General features: G+C 44.9%; 1 protein-coding gene across 2 annotated transcripts in view; it reads left to right on the top strand.

The window, feature by feature from the left end:
* Positions 1 to 17405, top strand: part of LOC126412215 (cytochrome P450 4C1-like) — a 98918-nt gene that overhangs the window by 41763 nt on the left and 39750 nt on the right. The window lies entirely within an intron of this gene.

Below are 17405 nucleotides of genomic sequence, written 5' to 3'. Positions count from 1 at the left end.
CATATGAGAAAAGGGCAAGGTGAGTATGACACTAGCGATGCTTCCTAAAACTGCGCTGATTCGTGGACATAAGCTTCTCGGTGTTAATAAAATGTATCTCGACCAGTTTGTACCCTCTTCCTTCTCTCATCGTCATACAAGACAAAACGACACAGCGTTACACACTTATTACCGTCACTTAAGGTTAACACATGAGTTTAAGACAATTCTCAGACACCGCAGTGAATGGGGCGATTGGGGATGGAGGAGGAAAACCTTTGGGGTGTAGCGAAATGCACCGTCGATTATCAAGCTGTAGACGGCCGCTGTGGACGAGCGGTTCTAGGCACTTCAGTCCGGAACCGCGCTGCTGCTACGGTCGCGGGTTCGAATCCTGCCTGGGGCATGGATGTGTGTGATGTAGGAAGCTGTAAGGTTCTTCTCAAGAGGCCACGTGCCGTACACTTTGGGTTCACGCTCGAGCGTTGCAGGCCAAGCCAAGCGCAGTAATGCTCTGCAGATCACACATCGACCTGTGTATTTGTAAAGGCACTTTCCGTATTCTGATCGCTATGGAATTTTGTATTTCCTCACGCAATAACAATAGTCAGCCTCTGTACTTGTTTAAGATATAAATCTTAAACAGTTTCAGAGTTATTCACATTTATCTAGAACTACATTTTGTAACTGCCCATTAAGAGCGACTTCCCGTCAAAAGATACTCTACAATAAACACTTTGTTGATAGATGGATAATTAACAAACATTTTGCTTATGTGATGTATCAGTTCTAAAATAATAATTGCTCTTCATTTTTTCATTTGTTGTACTGTCAGAGTGAATGAAGCTGTGACGAATCAATCTTGCACTTTGCTTATAATTGAATCGATGCGTTGTAAAAAGGGTCATGCACACTTTTTTCATATTATTTACAGGAGATAACTGATCTTTATGTCTGTGTGCATCATTTGATACAATATGGAGTCATTGTCCCACCAACAGAAGTATTTGTTAGAAGGATATTGAGTTGGAGGAGGGGCCAAGTTCACATAAAGAAGTCCATAGTGGACCTTTCGCAACAAAAAACACGACACTAGATAATCTCAAGAAAATTCTACAGAACATACCTGACGAGCAGGAACCCTTTTATTACAGTATCTACCAAGGATGAACAAGATAAAGAAGAAGCACACCAACCATTAACTGTTTTGCTGTATTTTGGTTGTGGTCGTACTTTGGGAACATTATGACTAAACTTGTACGCTCATAACACTCTTTTATTGCTGCAATGAATGTGGATACCACAAACTTGCATAACACAATCCATCCACTGCAAACAGGATGCTAGTTACCATCATCAACATCGTCGGGTTCGAAAAGGTGTCATCTCCAGCACATTCAGACTCGATTACTGACAACGGTCGATGGCTAAAGTATGTGGTAATGGCTTATATTGTCTCACCCTCGACCCAATTGCTACATGACAACTCTAAGATACCATGCTTAAACCTGTTGTCTTGAAAAATTAACTTGCTAGGACATGAGCCCTTTTCCAGATCACAGATTCACTTAATGAATGCAGGTGTAAATCACATTATGTAATCGTGTAAGTTATGTATAATGTAAGGTTTAAGGTTTCTAGAAGCATAATCTTCAATTGTTTCCTTAATATTTGTAAAGATGAGATTATTTTCAGTTTATCTGCTTTTCGGAAAATACCAATTTTAGAGGATGATTGAAGGAAATTAGGAGTTGGTGACTAGTCATTAAGGGAAATTACACATGCCGCCCGGAAAAACTGTGCAGCTGACTGGATACAGTATGTCCAAGCCACTCTGAATAGACTACGGTAGCGTGTTGTGGAACAGCTATATGTTCACATCTCGGAGAGTTACAATGCAGCTTTACTACCATGAGGCCCATGGTAATTTTGTAAAAATGTAATTTACTTTCTCTGAGACTGCCACTGAGGAGGTTAACTCCAATCGTATACACGACTCATCAGTAGCCGATATCTATGAAATGGCCTTCGTAGACTACCTGTAATAACGAATACCAGTTAATAGATGTTGACCAGAGGTGTGCCATTGTGTATATAATTGGAGTTAAGCCCTTCAACGGCAGTTAAGGCCTGAAGATTGTGCACTGAAGCACTGAAACTTGTAGCCATGTGACAAACAACGTCATACGGACAGCTGTAGGTGTTCCATTTTGTTACATAAGCGAATAGCCGAAGTCCCTCAAACCTCCAATCAAAAGGATGGACATATAAATATCGAGAATTCACTCAAAGAGGATTTTGGCGCATTTTGATATCAAATTGACACACTAGTTAATTAAATTGATCAATTAAACCACCCTCCTCCTTTCTCACTTAACTTACTGTGCTGCTAAGTGGTTTATGACACCCTGAGGGTTGATTTATAGCCCTCTGTAGATAATCTGTCCTCCTGAAAAACCCTCCAAGCCTTCTCCCTCCTTCTCCCACACCCCTCTGAAAAAGGGACGCTTTCATGCACCCTCTCCCCAGCTCTGAGCCTCTTTTCCCAGACCTGGGAAACTCCACAGCCCTCCCCTTCCTTCAACCACATTTTTTTTTTTGGGGTCATCAGTCTTCTGACTGGTTTGACGCGGACCGCCATGAATTCCTCTCCTGTGCTAACCTCTTCATCTCAGAGTAGCTCTTGCAACCTACGTCCTCTATTATTTGCTGGATGTATTACAATCTCTGTCTTCCTCTACAGTTTTTGCCTTCTACAGCTTCCTCTAGTACCAAGGAAGTCATTCCCTCATGTGTTAACAGATGTCCTATTATCCTGTCCCTTCTCCTCATCACTGTTTTCCACATATTCCTTTCCTCTCCGATTCTCCACAGAACCTCCTCATTCCTTACCTTATCAGTCCACCTAATTTTGTACATTCATCTGTAGCACCACCTCTCAAATGCTTCGATTTTCTTCTGTTCTGATTTTCCCACAGTCTATGTTTCACTCCCATACAATGCTGTACTCCAGACGTACATTCTCAAATATTTCTTCCTCAAATTAAGGCCGATATTTGATATTAGTAGACTTCTCTTGAGAAGGAATGCCCTTTTTGCCATTGCTATTCTGCTTTTGATGTTCACTTTGCTCTGTCCATCACTCGTTATTTTACTGTCCAGGTAGCAGACTCCCTTAACTTCATCTACTTCGTGACCATCGATACTGATATTAAGTTTCTCATCTCTACTACATCTCATTACCAACGTCTTTCTTTGCTTTACTCTCAATCCATACTCTATACTCATTAGACTGTTCATTCCATTAAGCAGATCATGTAATTCTTCTTCACTTTCACTCAGGATAGCAATGTCATCAGCGAATCGTATCACTGATATCCTTTCACTTTGAATTTTAATTCCACTGCTGAACCTTTTTTTTTTAATTTTCATCATTGCTTCCTCGATGTACAGATTGAACAGTAAGGCGAAAGACTACTCTTATTATTCCCTCTAGTTTGTTGTACATATTGTAAATGACCTGTCTCTCGGTATAGCTTATCCCTATTTTTCTCAGAATTTCGAACGTCTTGCACCATTTTACGTCGTCTAACACTTTTTCCAGGTCGACAAATCCTATGAACGTGTCTTGAATTTTCTTTAATATTGCTTTCATTATTAACTGCAACGTCAGAATTGTCTCTTCCATGCCTTTACTTTTCCTAAAGCCAAACTGATCGTCATCTAGCGCATTCTCAATTTTCTTTTCCATTCCACCTGGAAAATCGAGGGAAGAAGACCCAGTCTGTGCTGGAAAGAAAGGATCTCATGGCATTAAATTCAAATCAATGTCAACTGACATAATAATCTACAGATCAATTCAGTTTGCATATTCCTTATTTAATCAGTTTACAAGAGACAGAGCTCCCTCACTAGGGAAAAGCTCACGTCTGCACCCCCCTGCCCCCACTGCCCATGAATGAAGTACGGTATCTTAGCCGCCATTTTAGATCACCTGCGCGTGTCTGTCGACCAGGCGCCACTGGGCTATGGGCAGAGCACAGAGCGCACACATCTGCATGCTGCGAAGGTAGAAAACCACCCATTGTCCGAATTGCAAATCACAATACTAAATACCACCGACTGCAGACCAGAAGCCGGGGTCCTGTGATATTCGATACCCAGAAAACTATCTCCGCTCTCTCTCAAGTGGCTGCTTCCTCTTGTAACACCTGGTCCTGAAACCTGTAGACCAGGGTGACGTGCCTGCCTCCATGAGAGACCGCCATTTGTTCTTGCAGCCCCCAAACAAACCATGACGTGACAGCATTCCTTTGATCGGGAAATTTCAGACTCGAAATCTGTCTCTGTCTATCTCAAGTGGTTACTTCCAGTTAGTGCGAACACATGCATGAATCAAACACACAGCCCGAGGTTTCCACCCCTCCTCAGAAAACTGTGTCCCCGTTGGCTAATGCTGGGGACAAACGGAGAGCTGTCACAACTGCTCTATCAAAAATGTCAGGAAATAGTTCATTTGCACTATCCTATCAAAGTGATTGTTTAACAATTTACATGAGACAAATAGGTCATTCATCACCACCTTACGATTATTATTTTCCATAAAAAACATATTTTCAAGTCTGAGTATCACACATAAACACTTTGCAAATCAAGTAAATAAATTTGCGCCACAAATAGATCGTAACATATCCGAGGTCTTTTACGTAACGAATTTGAGAGCACAGTCACCTTCCTCCACCACAACGTTCCACAGTACACTAAAGATACCTGCCGAAAAAACCTTATGAATGTACAAAATCGCGGGCGTACAGTACGCGCCGTCTGCCAACTGCCGGGGAGCCGAGTCCGCGCAGGCACGGAGAGGACTGGTCGGCAGCTGTGGCCGAGCGGTTCTAGACGCTTCAGTCCGGAACCACGCGGCTGCTACGGTCGCAGGTTCGAATCCTGCCTCGGGGATGGATGTGTGTGATGTCCTTAGGTTAGTTAGGTTTAAGTAATTCTAAGTTCTAGGGGACTGATGACCTCAGAAGTTGAGTCTCACAGTGCTTAGAGCCATTTGAACCATTTGAGGACTGGCATCAGCCACGCTGGCAGTCCTTCGCAGATCTCTGGGTACCTACACGAGGGTTGTACCGGGTGCACAAAGGCTGGAAAGACTGTCACTATGACTTCCAAGCAGTGAGCTAGTCAATTTACATCTGGGGAATAATCTTCCATTGCAAACAATCGCGATATTGAACCTTCTCACACAACGCAAACATCCGCTTCTGTCGCCGCTCGACCAGCATATTTGTTACTTGAGCATTCAGTCATCCGGCAGGCGCAGTGAGCGCCGTCCCTGGGACGTATCCCCCTGGCTATATGCAAGAGCCGACAGGTCGGAGCACTCTTTGTACCCGCTGGTCACTCGAGGCTAAGCCGCGGCCTCCGGTCGGCTGAAACATCGTGCCTACTCCTGCCACTGTCCGCAGCACACCGTAAGACAAGCAGGTGTGCCCTAGATGCATAGGTCTACCTGCAATTCCCCCTCTGACATAGACTTCCCAGTTTGAAAAATCCACTTTACCCAATCCAAAACGGGGATGTTGTTGTTCAAATGGTTCAAGTGGCTCTGAGCACTATGGGACTTAACATCTGATGTCATCAGTTCCCTAGAACTTAGAACTACTTAAACCTAACTAACCTAAGGACATCACACAGATCCATGACCGAAGCAGGATTCGAACCTGCGACCGTAGCAGTCGCGCGGTTCCAGACTGAAGCGCCTAGAACCGCTCGGCCACCGCGGCCGGCGATGTTTTTGTCGATTAACCTTAAATCTCTCATACGAAAGGTAGGTTCCTCCCTTTTATACGAGTTATTTTCGAAGATAGAAGAAATCGGACCACACATGCGTTTTCATATCAATGACGTATTGTTACTTGTTGCTAAAATCCAGTACAACAGTATAGCATACCGTGTATTTCCTCTAAGTATTCCCTCATCAGGTTAAAAAAGAATCTGCTTCTATCAGCATAATATCTGTTACATCCTGCACCGCAGCACTAGAATATTCAACTCATTATTGACTCATGACAGTCTTCAGAGCATCGTATCACAGGATGCTTCCTCACTTTCGAACTCTCTTTAAGTAGCCAAATGCCTCATCACCTACAGCCTGTTGAGGCAGCAGCCCAGAGGAGTTGCAAATATCAGGTTAATACTACACATCACATTACAAATTTGGTAATACGGCTGACTTTATTACAATAGATATCTCTCCCTGTGCAGGTAGCAGATTGAAATTTCATTAAAATCTCATCTTAAAGACGGATTACCGCTCCGACACGCGAACCATATCCATGGTATTCTCGCCCTCGCTTCCACCCACGTGGCGGCACGTCGTTGATGTGAAACAGATGGACTAATTAATTAAATTGATTATGAGAGTCCCTTTTCATGACGTGTAATTATCTTCCCACAGTCGGATGCCACTGGCCACATAACGCTTACAGTCGCTTCTGTGCCGTATCTGAGGGCTTCCCACAGGCTAGTTGGCCACTTCCTCCGATACAAAAGTGGGTGGTAACCTCATCAAGTAGCTGTAGATATCCAACACTTAACTCAGTCTGTCTGCCGATTGGCTAGTTGAAGTAAGTCACAATACTGCTCCCCAACTAATAGTGCTGAAACCTGGGCGCTGTAGGATGCTTCACTCTCTTCTCCGCCGGCCGCGGTGGTCTAGCGGTTCTAGGCGCGCAGTCCGGAACCGCGCGACTGCTACGGTCGCAGGTTCGAATCCTGCCTCGGCCATGGATGTGTGTGATGCCCTTAGGTTAGTTTGGTTTAAGTAGTTCTAAGTTCTGGGAGACTGATGACCACAGTAGTTAAGTCCCATAGTGCTCAGAGCCATTTGAAGCCACTCTCTTCTCCACCCCCGCGACACCGCCGAAACCTGCCCCCGCCGCCGCCACCGCGCCGCAGGCGAACAGCAACCACCGCCGCCACCGGCATGCATGTAAGAGCCGGCAGACCTAGATTTTCCTCAGAATACAGCCCTGTAGAAGCATACATATTGGCTCCCTCCAAATTAGTGGCTGGATGTCTCGTGAACTGAAATGGGAATCCCTGGAGGAAAGGCGATCTACATCTACATCCATACTCCGCAAGCCACCTGACGGCGTGTGGCGGAGGGTACCTTGAGTACCTCTATCGGTTCTCCCTTCTATTCCAGTCTCGTATTGTTCGTGGAAAGAAGGATTGTCGGTATGTCTCTGTGTGGGCTCTAATCTCTCTGATTTTATCGTCATGGTCTCTTCGCGAGATATACGTAGGAGGGAGCAATATACTGCTTGACTCTTCGGTGAAGGTATGTTCTCGAAACTTCAATAAAAGCCCGTACCGAGCTACTGAGCGTCTCTCCTGCAGTCTTCCACTGGAGTTTATCTATCATCTCTGTAACGCTTTCGCGATTACTACATGATCCTGTAACGAAGCGCGCTACTCTCCGTTGGATCTTCTCTATCTCTTCTATCAACCCTATCTGGTACGGATCACACACTGCAGTGGGCGAACAAGCGTACTGTAACCTACTTCCTTTGTTTTGGATTGCATTTCCTTAGGATTCTTCCAATGAATCTCAGTCTGGCATCTTCTTTACCGACGATCAACTTTGTATGATCATTCCATTTTAAATCACTCCTAATGCGTACTCCCAGATAATTTATGGAATTAACTGCTTCCAGTTGCTGACTTGCTATATTATAGCTAAATGATAAGGGATCTTGCTTTTTATGAATTCGCAGCACATTACACTCGTCTACATTGAGATTCAGTCGCCATTCCCTGCACCATGCGTCAATTCGCTGCATATCCTCCTGCATTTCAGTACAATTTTCCATTCTTACAACCTCTCGATATACCACAGCATCATCCGCAAAAAGCCTCAGTGAACTTCCGATGTCATCCACAAGGTAATTTATGTATATTGTAAATAGTAACGGTCGTACGACACTCCCCTGCGGCACACATGAAATCACTCTTACTTCGGAAGACTTCTCTCCATTGAGAATGACATGCTGCTTTCTGTTATCTAGGAACTCTTCAATCCAATCACACGATTGGACCTTCTCGAGAAACACTATTGAGATAATTTAGAGAAACGGCATTTGAAGATGACTGGAGAAGGATTTTACTGACGCCAACATACCTTTCGCGTAAAAGCCATGAGGATAAGATACGATAATTTTGTTCTAATACCGAGGCATACAGTCAGGCTGTTGCTTCCTCACTCTATTCGCGAGCGGAATACGAAAGAAAATGGCATAGTGGTACAAGATGCCATCCGAAACAAACCACTTGATGGCTTGCAAAGTAAACATACTAATGTAGATGTAAGTTTAGTCCACCTATTAAGATGTCACTCCACTCGTTTATAGCTGCGCATTCTAGCGGAAAACAAAGGAGGGAACATCTGTTGCTAAACGTCGCTCGGTAAAAATCTTCGTATTAGACCCATTTTGTCATTGTAGTCACTTCGCGAAACGTGTGCGAGAGGTTGTAACATGTTTGGCCACAACACATAAGAAGGGCTATAGAGCTACCCTCTCAACTCCCATATCGTCAGAGTATCGCTTACCTGCCATTTTCTCGCGAGTCTTCCAGTCTTCGATACCTAGCATTTGACTCCACCTGACTTCGACGATTAAGAGGTGTCCCCTGCCAAGCCACAGGCCCATGCTAATTCTCTCGAAATCCCATCACGTTCCAATGGGATGTTTCCTCAGCTAGAAGGCTGTCTAGTCCTCCAACCGTCACTGAACAGGTAGAGAGCTAGCACAACGAGGAAAATAGCACACTAAGCTACAGAAGGGAAGTCATAACAATGTAGAGTATACGCGGACTGAGAAATTCAGAATCTCAACACCTACAATTCATCGATATCGACCCACTGTCTATAAAATTATCCTTCTACGTGTCCTAATCTCCTTTGATTACTACGCTAGAAATACGACAGTGTAATGGTATGAGAGTCTTCGTTGACGGAATAGCGTTTCGTGAGAAATACATCACTGTTCTTGTCAAATTGAGCAAAACTCCACAACGCGAATCTAAAAGTATAACTGAAGTTCCAATACACTACCTCCTTGAATGTTTAACATTGGTGCAGCAGCTTCACACCTCCATGCAGAATTCAGAGCTATTTCAATAGCACGGTTAGATTCGTGATTTAATGAAAGAACTGCTCATTCTTTACTCCCACGTGCTGCTCGATAGTGTACCGTCCCTAAAACTGCTTTCCCTCTGGAGCAGAGCTTATTCACATGGGTAGAACGCATACAAGCCGGACCAAATCAGTGTCAATGTTTCCTCCAGCGACAGCAGTCATCTTAGTACCCCTATCTCTTACATCTCGACCCGATTTGTAGCGCGACAGTCTCGTGATGACGTACCGACGGGACTTGCTGTCACTTGCCTCGAGCACCGTCAAATCTTAGTGAGTGGATCACACTCCCTTTAAAAATTCATGTAGATTTGAGCTTGACATATTTTTCTGCTTATGCTCACCGGCTTGTCAATTAATAGTGTTTGAATTGCTTCTCTTAACACTACAGCAAATTATTCCGAACTAGACATATGCACTCTACTTCAACTCGTTCCAGATGCTTACTGCTGCATCTTACACGGCAGTTAACGTTTCCGATGACAGTGTACGGGATTTCTAGTCTCATTAAAGTGCAATATATTTAGTTGCGTTTGGGTCAACTACCACCTCCACCACAGGTTTCCCGCCTGCTTGCGTACAACTCCATCACCAACGAACATGCCACATTTAATACAAAGACACTGCAAACGACTGTGCAGAGCATGGTGGAGTGTACATCGCACCTGCATTATCAATTACACATCCATCCCAATCTCACACGCAGATCACACCAAAAATTTCCTAGATGCCTCCATACATACCCCAATCTATCGTATGTTTCCGGGAGAAATACGTCGTCTTTCCCAGAGATTTTTTTCCGTCCCATTCCATCCGCATTGTATTTTTATTGGATGTGGAATGTTCCTAGATGATGGAGTTGTCCGCAAACAGGTGGGAAACCTGTGGTGGAGGTGACAGTTGACCCAAACGCAACTAAATCTATTGCACATTAATAGGACGAGAAATCTCGTACACTGTCATCGGAAGTGTTAACTACCGTAAAGTTTCCAGTAGTAAGCATCTGGAGTGGGCTGAAGTAGAATTTATATATCTGGTTAGGATTAATTTGCTGGAATCCTATGCGAAGCAATTCAAACACTATGAACTGCCAAGTCGGTGAGCTAAAGCAGAAGAATATGTGAAGTTCAAATCTACATGGCTTTTCAAGTGGGGTGTGACCCGCCCACTAAGATTTGACGCTGTAGGAGGCGAGTGACCGCAGATTCCGTCGCCAAGAGACTGTTGCACTACAATTCGCAGCGGGATGTAAGAGGAAGTGGTAATAACAAGGGAAACTCCCCCTCGCACCCCCCTCAGATTCAGTGGTCAGATGGCCCAGTGGATTGCCTGTCAAAAACTGAACACAGATCAGGCGTGAAAACAGGAAGAAGGTGTACTGAACTGTGGAAAAAGAGCAAAACAGAAGCAGTGAACGCTCTAAGCTCAAGATGTGCAACATCGAGCGAGTCTGAAGAGGCAAGGCCTCGTGGTTATGCGGTCACGACATAGGACTGCGAAAGAGGACATCCATTTTCAAATCCCCCTCGTGCCCCATTTTGTTTTTCTCTCTCCACAAATTTAAGAACCTTACGTCCGGTCATTGATGTGTCGGTTAGCTGTATTCAAATGTGTGTCTGTGTCGTGGTATAACGTCCCATTGCAGCAGCGACGTGTAAGGAAGGGACGTCCAGCCGTACGTACCTTGTATTTGATCTACACAGATACCACATGTTATGACTCTTTCGTACCGTTTTGGAAGTTTTCATTCTAATTCATGTGCTGTAACATAGCTCACACCCATTTATTTGTTATTTTAATTTGCGTAAGAGGTCTATGCGGCGTCTCGACTGCTCTCACTATTCATCACATTTACTTGCGACAGTGATATATACTTACTGCATGACGCATTGATAACGTAGGACAGCTGCCAATACTACAGAAGTAGAACAGTCACGTCACTGACGGGACGAGAAGTTCATAAGATGACTGCTGTTGCTGGAGGAAACATAGACATTAATTTGGTCTGGCCTGTACGTACTGGTCAATTGGCTCTTGGTGTACGGTAGTTGGATATTCATGTAAGTACTTGGTTTGCTTCTAAATAAATAACTAGCCCCACGCATATGCGTATTACGCATGTGAACATAATCTTCTCTAGAAAGAATACGGTCTCATGGTCGGTCCACTACCGAACCGAACGTGAGGGTAAAAGAACGAGGAGTCCTGTGATTAAGTCCCTTATCTCCCTCTACTCTTAAAATATCTATGAATTATGCCTGGAATTGGGAGGCTGCTGCACCGATGTCAATCACTCAAAGGGTAGGGTACTGGAAGCTCTGCTATACTGTTAGATTCGTATTATGGAGTTGTGCTCCATTTGAAAAGAAAAAGGTCATTATTTCCCACGAAACGCTATACTATCCACGAAGGTTCAAATACCATTACACTGCCGAATTTCTAGCATAGTAATTATAGGAATACTGTAAAGGAGATTGAGACACGTACAAGGGTACGTTTATAGACAATCGTTCTTAATCGATGAATTGCACATGTTATGGTTCTGAATTTCTCTGTGCAGTCCACATATACTCTGCATTTTGTGTCTCTCGTCCTGTACATTAGTGTGCTATTTTTTCGTTGTGATAGTTCTCTACATACTCAGTGACGAGCGAAGGATTAGACAGCCTTCTAACTCCTGGAATAGTGCTTCCGGAACGTGGTGCAGTTTCAAGTGGATTAGCATGAGTCAGTGACTTGGCGGGCAACATCTCTTCCCCATCGAGTGCTATACAGGGTGGTCCATTGATAGTGACCGGGCCAAATATCTCACGAAATAAGCATCAAACGAAAAAACTACTGAGAACGAAACTCGTCTAGCTTGAAGGGGGAAAACAGATGGCGCTATGGTTGGCCCGCTGGATGGCGCTGCCATAGGTCAAACGGATATCAACTGCGCTTTTTAAATAGGAACCCTCATTTTTTATTACATGTACGTGTAGTACGTAAAGAAACATGAATGTTTTAGTTGGACCACTTTTTTCGCTTTGTGATAGATGGTACTGTAATAGTCACAAACGTATAAGTACGTGGTATCACGTAACATTCCGAGAGTGTGGACGGTATTTTCTTCGTGATACATTACCCGTGTTAAAATGGACTGTTTACCAACTGCGGAAAAGGTCGACATCGTGTTGATGTATGGCTATTGTGATCAAAATGCCCCAGGCGCGTGTGCTATGTATGCTGCTCGGTGTCCTGGACGACATGATCCAAGTGTCCGAACCATTCGCTGGACAGTTACTTTATTTAAGGAAACAGGAAGTGTTCAGCCACATGTGAAAAGTCAACCACGAGCTGAAACAAATGAAGATGCCCAAATAGGTGTTTTAGCTGCTGTCGCGGCTAATCCACACATCAGTAGCAGACAAACTGCGCGAAAATCGGGAATCTCAAAATCGTCGGTATTGAGAATGCTACTTCAACATCGATTGCACCCGTACCATATTTCTATGCACCAGGAATTGCATGGCGACAACTTTGAACGTCGTGTACAGTTCTGGCACTGGGCACAAGAAAAATTACGAGACGATGACAGATTTTTTGCACGCGTTCTACACTCCTGGAAATTGAAATAAGAACACCGTGAATTCATTGTCCCAGGAAGGGGAAACTTTTTTGACACATTCCTGGGGTCAGATACATCACATGATCACACTGACAGAACCACAGGCACATAGACGCAGGCAACAGAGCATGCACAATGTCGGCACTAGTACAGTGTATATCCACCTTTCGCAGCAATGCAGGCTGCTATTCTCCCATGGAGACGATCGTAGAGATGCTGAATGTAGTCCTGTGGAACGGCTTGCCATGCCATTTCCACCTGGCGCCTCAGTTGGACCAGCGTTCGTGCTGGACGTGCAGACCGCGTGAGACGACGCTTCATCCAGTCCCAAACATGCTCAATGGGGGACAGATCCGGAGATCTTGCTGGCCAGTGTAGTTGACTTACACCTTCTAGAGCACGTTGGGTGGCACGGGATACATGCCGACGTGCATTGTCCTGTTGGAACAGCAAGTTCCCTTGCCGGTCTAGGAATGGTAGAACGATGGGTTCGATGACGGTTTGGATGTACCGTGCACTATTCAGTGTCCCCTCGACGATCACCAGTGGTGTACGGCCAGTGTAGGAGATCGCTCCCCACACCATGATGCCGGGTGTTGGCCCTGTGTGCCTCGGTCGTATGGAGTCCTGATTGTGGCGCTCACCTGCACGGCGCCAAACACGCATACGACCATCATTGGCACCAAGGCAGAAGCGACTCTCATCGCTGAAGACGACACGTCTCCATTCGTCCCTCCATTCACGCCTGTCGCGACACCACTGGAGACGGGCTGCACGATGCTGGGGCGTGAGCGGAAGACGGCCTAACGGTGTGCGGGACCGTAGCCCAGCTTCATGGAGACGGTTGCGAATGGTCCTCGCCGATAGCCCAGGAGCAACAGTGTCCCTAATTTGCTGGGAAGTGGCGGTGCGGTCCCCTACGGCACTGCGTAGGATCCTACGGTCTTGGCGTGCATCCGTGCGTCGCTGCGGTCCGGTCCCAGGTCGACTGGCACGTGCACCTTCCGCCGACCACTGGCGACAACATCGATGTACTGTGGAGACCTCACGCCCCACGTGTTGAGCAATTCGGCGGTACGTCCACCCGGCCTCCCGCATGCCCACTATACGCCCTCGCTCAAAGTCCGTCAACTGCACATACGGTTCACGTCCACGCTGTCGCGGCATGCTACCAGTGTTAAAGACTGCGATGGAGCTCCGTATGCCACGGCAAACTGGCTGACACAGACGGCGGCGGTGCACAAATGCTGCGCAGGTAGCGCCATTCGACGGCCAACACCGCGGTTCCTGGTGTGTCCGCTGTGCCGTGCGTGTGATCATTGCTTGTACAGCCCTCTCGCAGTGTCTGGAGCAAGTGTGGTGGGTCTGACACACCGGTGTCAATGTGTTCTTTTTTCCATTTCCAGGAGTGTATTAAGCGACGAAGCATCATTCACCAACAGCGGTAACGTAAACCGGCATAATATGCACTATTGGGAAGCGGAAAATCCACAATGGCTGCGACAAGTGGAACATCAGCAATCTTGGTGGGTTAATGTATGGTGCGGCATTATTGGAGGAAGGATAATTGGCCCCCATTTTATCGATGGCAATCTAAATAGTGCAATGTACGCTGATTTCCTACATAATGCTCTACCGACGTTACTACAAGATGTTTCACTACATGACAGAATGGCGATGTACTTCCAACATGATGGATATCCGGCACATAGCTCGCGTGTAGTTGAAGCGGAATTGAATAGCATATTTCATGACAGATGGATTGGTCGTCGAAGTACCATATCATGGCCCACACGTTCACCGGATCTGACGTCCCCGGATTTCTTTCTGTGGGGAAAGTTGAAGGATATTTGCTATCGTGATCCACCGACAATGCCTGACAACATGCATCAGCGCATTGTCAATGCATGTGCGAACATTATGGAAGGCGAAATACTCGCTGTTGAGAGGAATGTCGTCAAACGTATTGCAAGATGTATTGAGGTTGACGGACATCATTTTGAGCATTTATTGCATTAATGTGGTATTTACAGGTACACAGCATGTGTTCTCAGAAATTATAAGTTCACAAGGGTACATTTATCACATTGGAACAACCGAAATAAAATGTTCAAACGTACCTACGTTCTGTATTTTAATTTAAAAAACCTACCTGTTACCAACTGTTCGTCTCAAATTGTGAGCCATATGTTTGTGACTATTACAGCGCCATCTATCACAAAGTGAAAAAAGTGGTCCAGCTAAAACATTCATATTTCTTTAGTGACTACACGAATATGTAATAAAAAATGGGGGTTCCTATTTAAAAAAACGCAGTTGATATCCGTTTGACCTATGGCAGCGCCATCTAGCGGGCCAACCATAGCGCCATCTGGTTTCCCCCTTCAAGCTACACAAGTTTCGTTCTTAGTAGTTTTTTTTTCGTTTTACGCTTATTTTGTGAGGTATTTGGGCCGGTCACGATCAGTGGACCACCCTGTATATTGAACAGTAGAAGATTCGGGAGGTCATGGAAGATAAGTGATACACTGACGAAAGGGAGTTGAGAAGTGAGCCCTCTACCGCTTCTTTTAAGTGTTGTGTCCAAACATATTACAACTACTCGCGGACATCCCGCGAAATGACTGCAATGAGGAAACTGGGTCTACTACGGAGATTTTACCGAGAAACCATTACCAGCAGAAATTCCAAGTCTTGCTTCGTCGATAAATAAGGAACAACATTCTTCCGTGAGTTTTGCATCATTTCCATTCCTGTTCCACTCGCAAATAGAACGAAGGAAAAAAAAGACATCCTCTATTCCTCAGTATGAGTGCTGATTTCTCATATCTTATCTTCGTGATCCTTACGCGGAATGTATATTGGCGCCAATAAAGTCCTTCTGCAGTCAGATTCAGACATCGGTTCTCTAAATTTTCTGAGTAGTGTTCCTCGATAAGAAAATCACCTTCCTTTACGGGATTTCCATTTGAGTTTTCGAGACATCCAGTCACTAATTTGACAGGTCAATAGACAAGATTCTACAGGGCTATATTCTGAGGGAAACCTAGGTCTGCAGACTCAAACACGTTTGGAGGTGGCGACGGTGTTTGCTGTGAGCCTGCAGGTCAGTGGCGGCGGCGGGGATGGGGCCGGGGGCATCGCGGGGGTGGAGAAGAAAGTCAAGCATCCTACAGCTCCCGTAGGCAGACAGGTCTCAGCAGGATTAGTTTCGGAACAGTATATCGGAATGATAAGTGACTTGCTTCCACCAGCGTGATGAGGCAGCTGATAGACAGAATGAGTTTACTGATGGATATCTTCAGCTATTTGACGGAGGTAACCACTCGTTTTAGCATTGGAGAAATAGACTACCTAGCGTGTGGGAAGCTCCCAAAGAGATTACTGAAGCGACTGTAAGGGTTACCTAGCGAGTATAATCTGACTGCGGTAAAAACATTACTCACCACGCAAAAGGACTCGCATGTTCAATTTAATTAATTAGTCAATCAATTTGATATCAATGACGTACCGCCAGGCGGGTAAAAGCGAGGGCGAGGGTACCACGGATATGATTCGCGAATAATCACTCGTTTTTTAGTTGTGATGAGGTATTTTGAGAGAGTTTGAAAGTTGGGAGGTATCCTGTGGCAGAGGTGTAACATGCTCTTACCTGTCTGTTACGGACCAAAAATGAGTTTAATAATTTAGTGCTGTGGTGCAGGATGTAACAGGTATGAAGGTGATAATAACATACTTTATTTCACCTGATTAGAGAATACTTAGAGGAAAAGTAGCCTATCCCATTCTGTTGTTCTGTATTTTCACAACCAGTAACGATACTTGAGTGAAATTAAAATGTGTGTATGCTCCAATCTCTTTTGTCTTCTAAAATAACTCATATAAAAGGCAGGAATCTATATTTCCTTTCTGGATTCGGTAAATTAGATTTTTTAAGCTGGGGAATCTATGTCAAGGTTGGAATTGCAGTTAGGACTATATGCCCATCAACACAGGACATCAAACACTCTCCTGCTTCGATGGGGTCGAGCTCCGTCTTGCATGAGCCACATCTTATAGAAGTCAGGGTCGCTTTGTATAATGGGGATGAAATCATCTTCCAAAACCTTCACATACCTTTCGGCAGTCACCGTGCCATCAAGGAATAACGCACCGATTTTTCCGTGACTAGACATTGCACACCACACTGTCACACATTCAGGGTGAAGAGACTTCTCGATGGCAAAATGTGAATTCTCAATCCCCCAAATGCGCCAATTTTGCTATTTGACCAACCCGTCCAAATGAAAGTGGGCTTCGTCGCTAACCCAAACCATGCAGCGCATACTAATTCCCACTATGCCCCGCGGCCAACAGTGCAATTTAAACGTCCTAAAGCAAACCGTTCAGAAGTTACAACGAATTTATTTCATATAGGTCAATAATTGCCACCCTGTAAAATCACCTGCATTGCAGGATGCGGTAAGATGCTGTAAAATGTCGGCTCTCTGTGTCACCCAAATTAGTAAGCTGCAAGATGCGAAGGTCGGCAGATATGTTTGGTAAAATCATTACAATGTTAGATTCATGCGGTACAACAACATTATCTCTATTATAACTAGTTATACAACAATA

The sequence above is a fragment of the Schistocerca serialis genome, chromosome 7 (assembly GCF_023864345.2).
Source record: "Schistocerca serialis cubense isolate TAMUIC-IGC-003099 chromosome 7, iqSchSeri2.2, whole genome shotgun sequence".
In the NCBI taxonomy this organism is placed as follows: domain Eukaryota; kingdom Metazoa; phylum Arthropoda; class Insecta; order Orthoptera; family Acrididae; genus Schistocerca; species Schistocerca serialis.
This window is presented reverse-complemented; position numbering and strand designations above follow the sequence as displayed.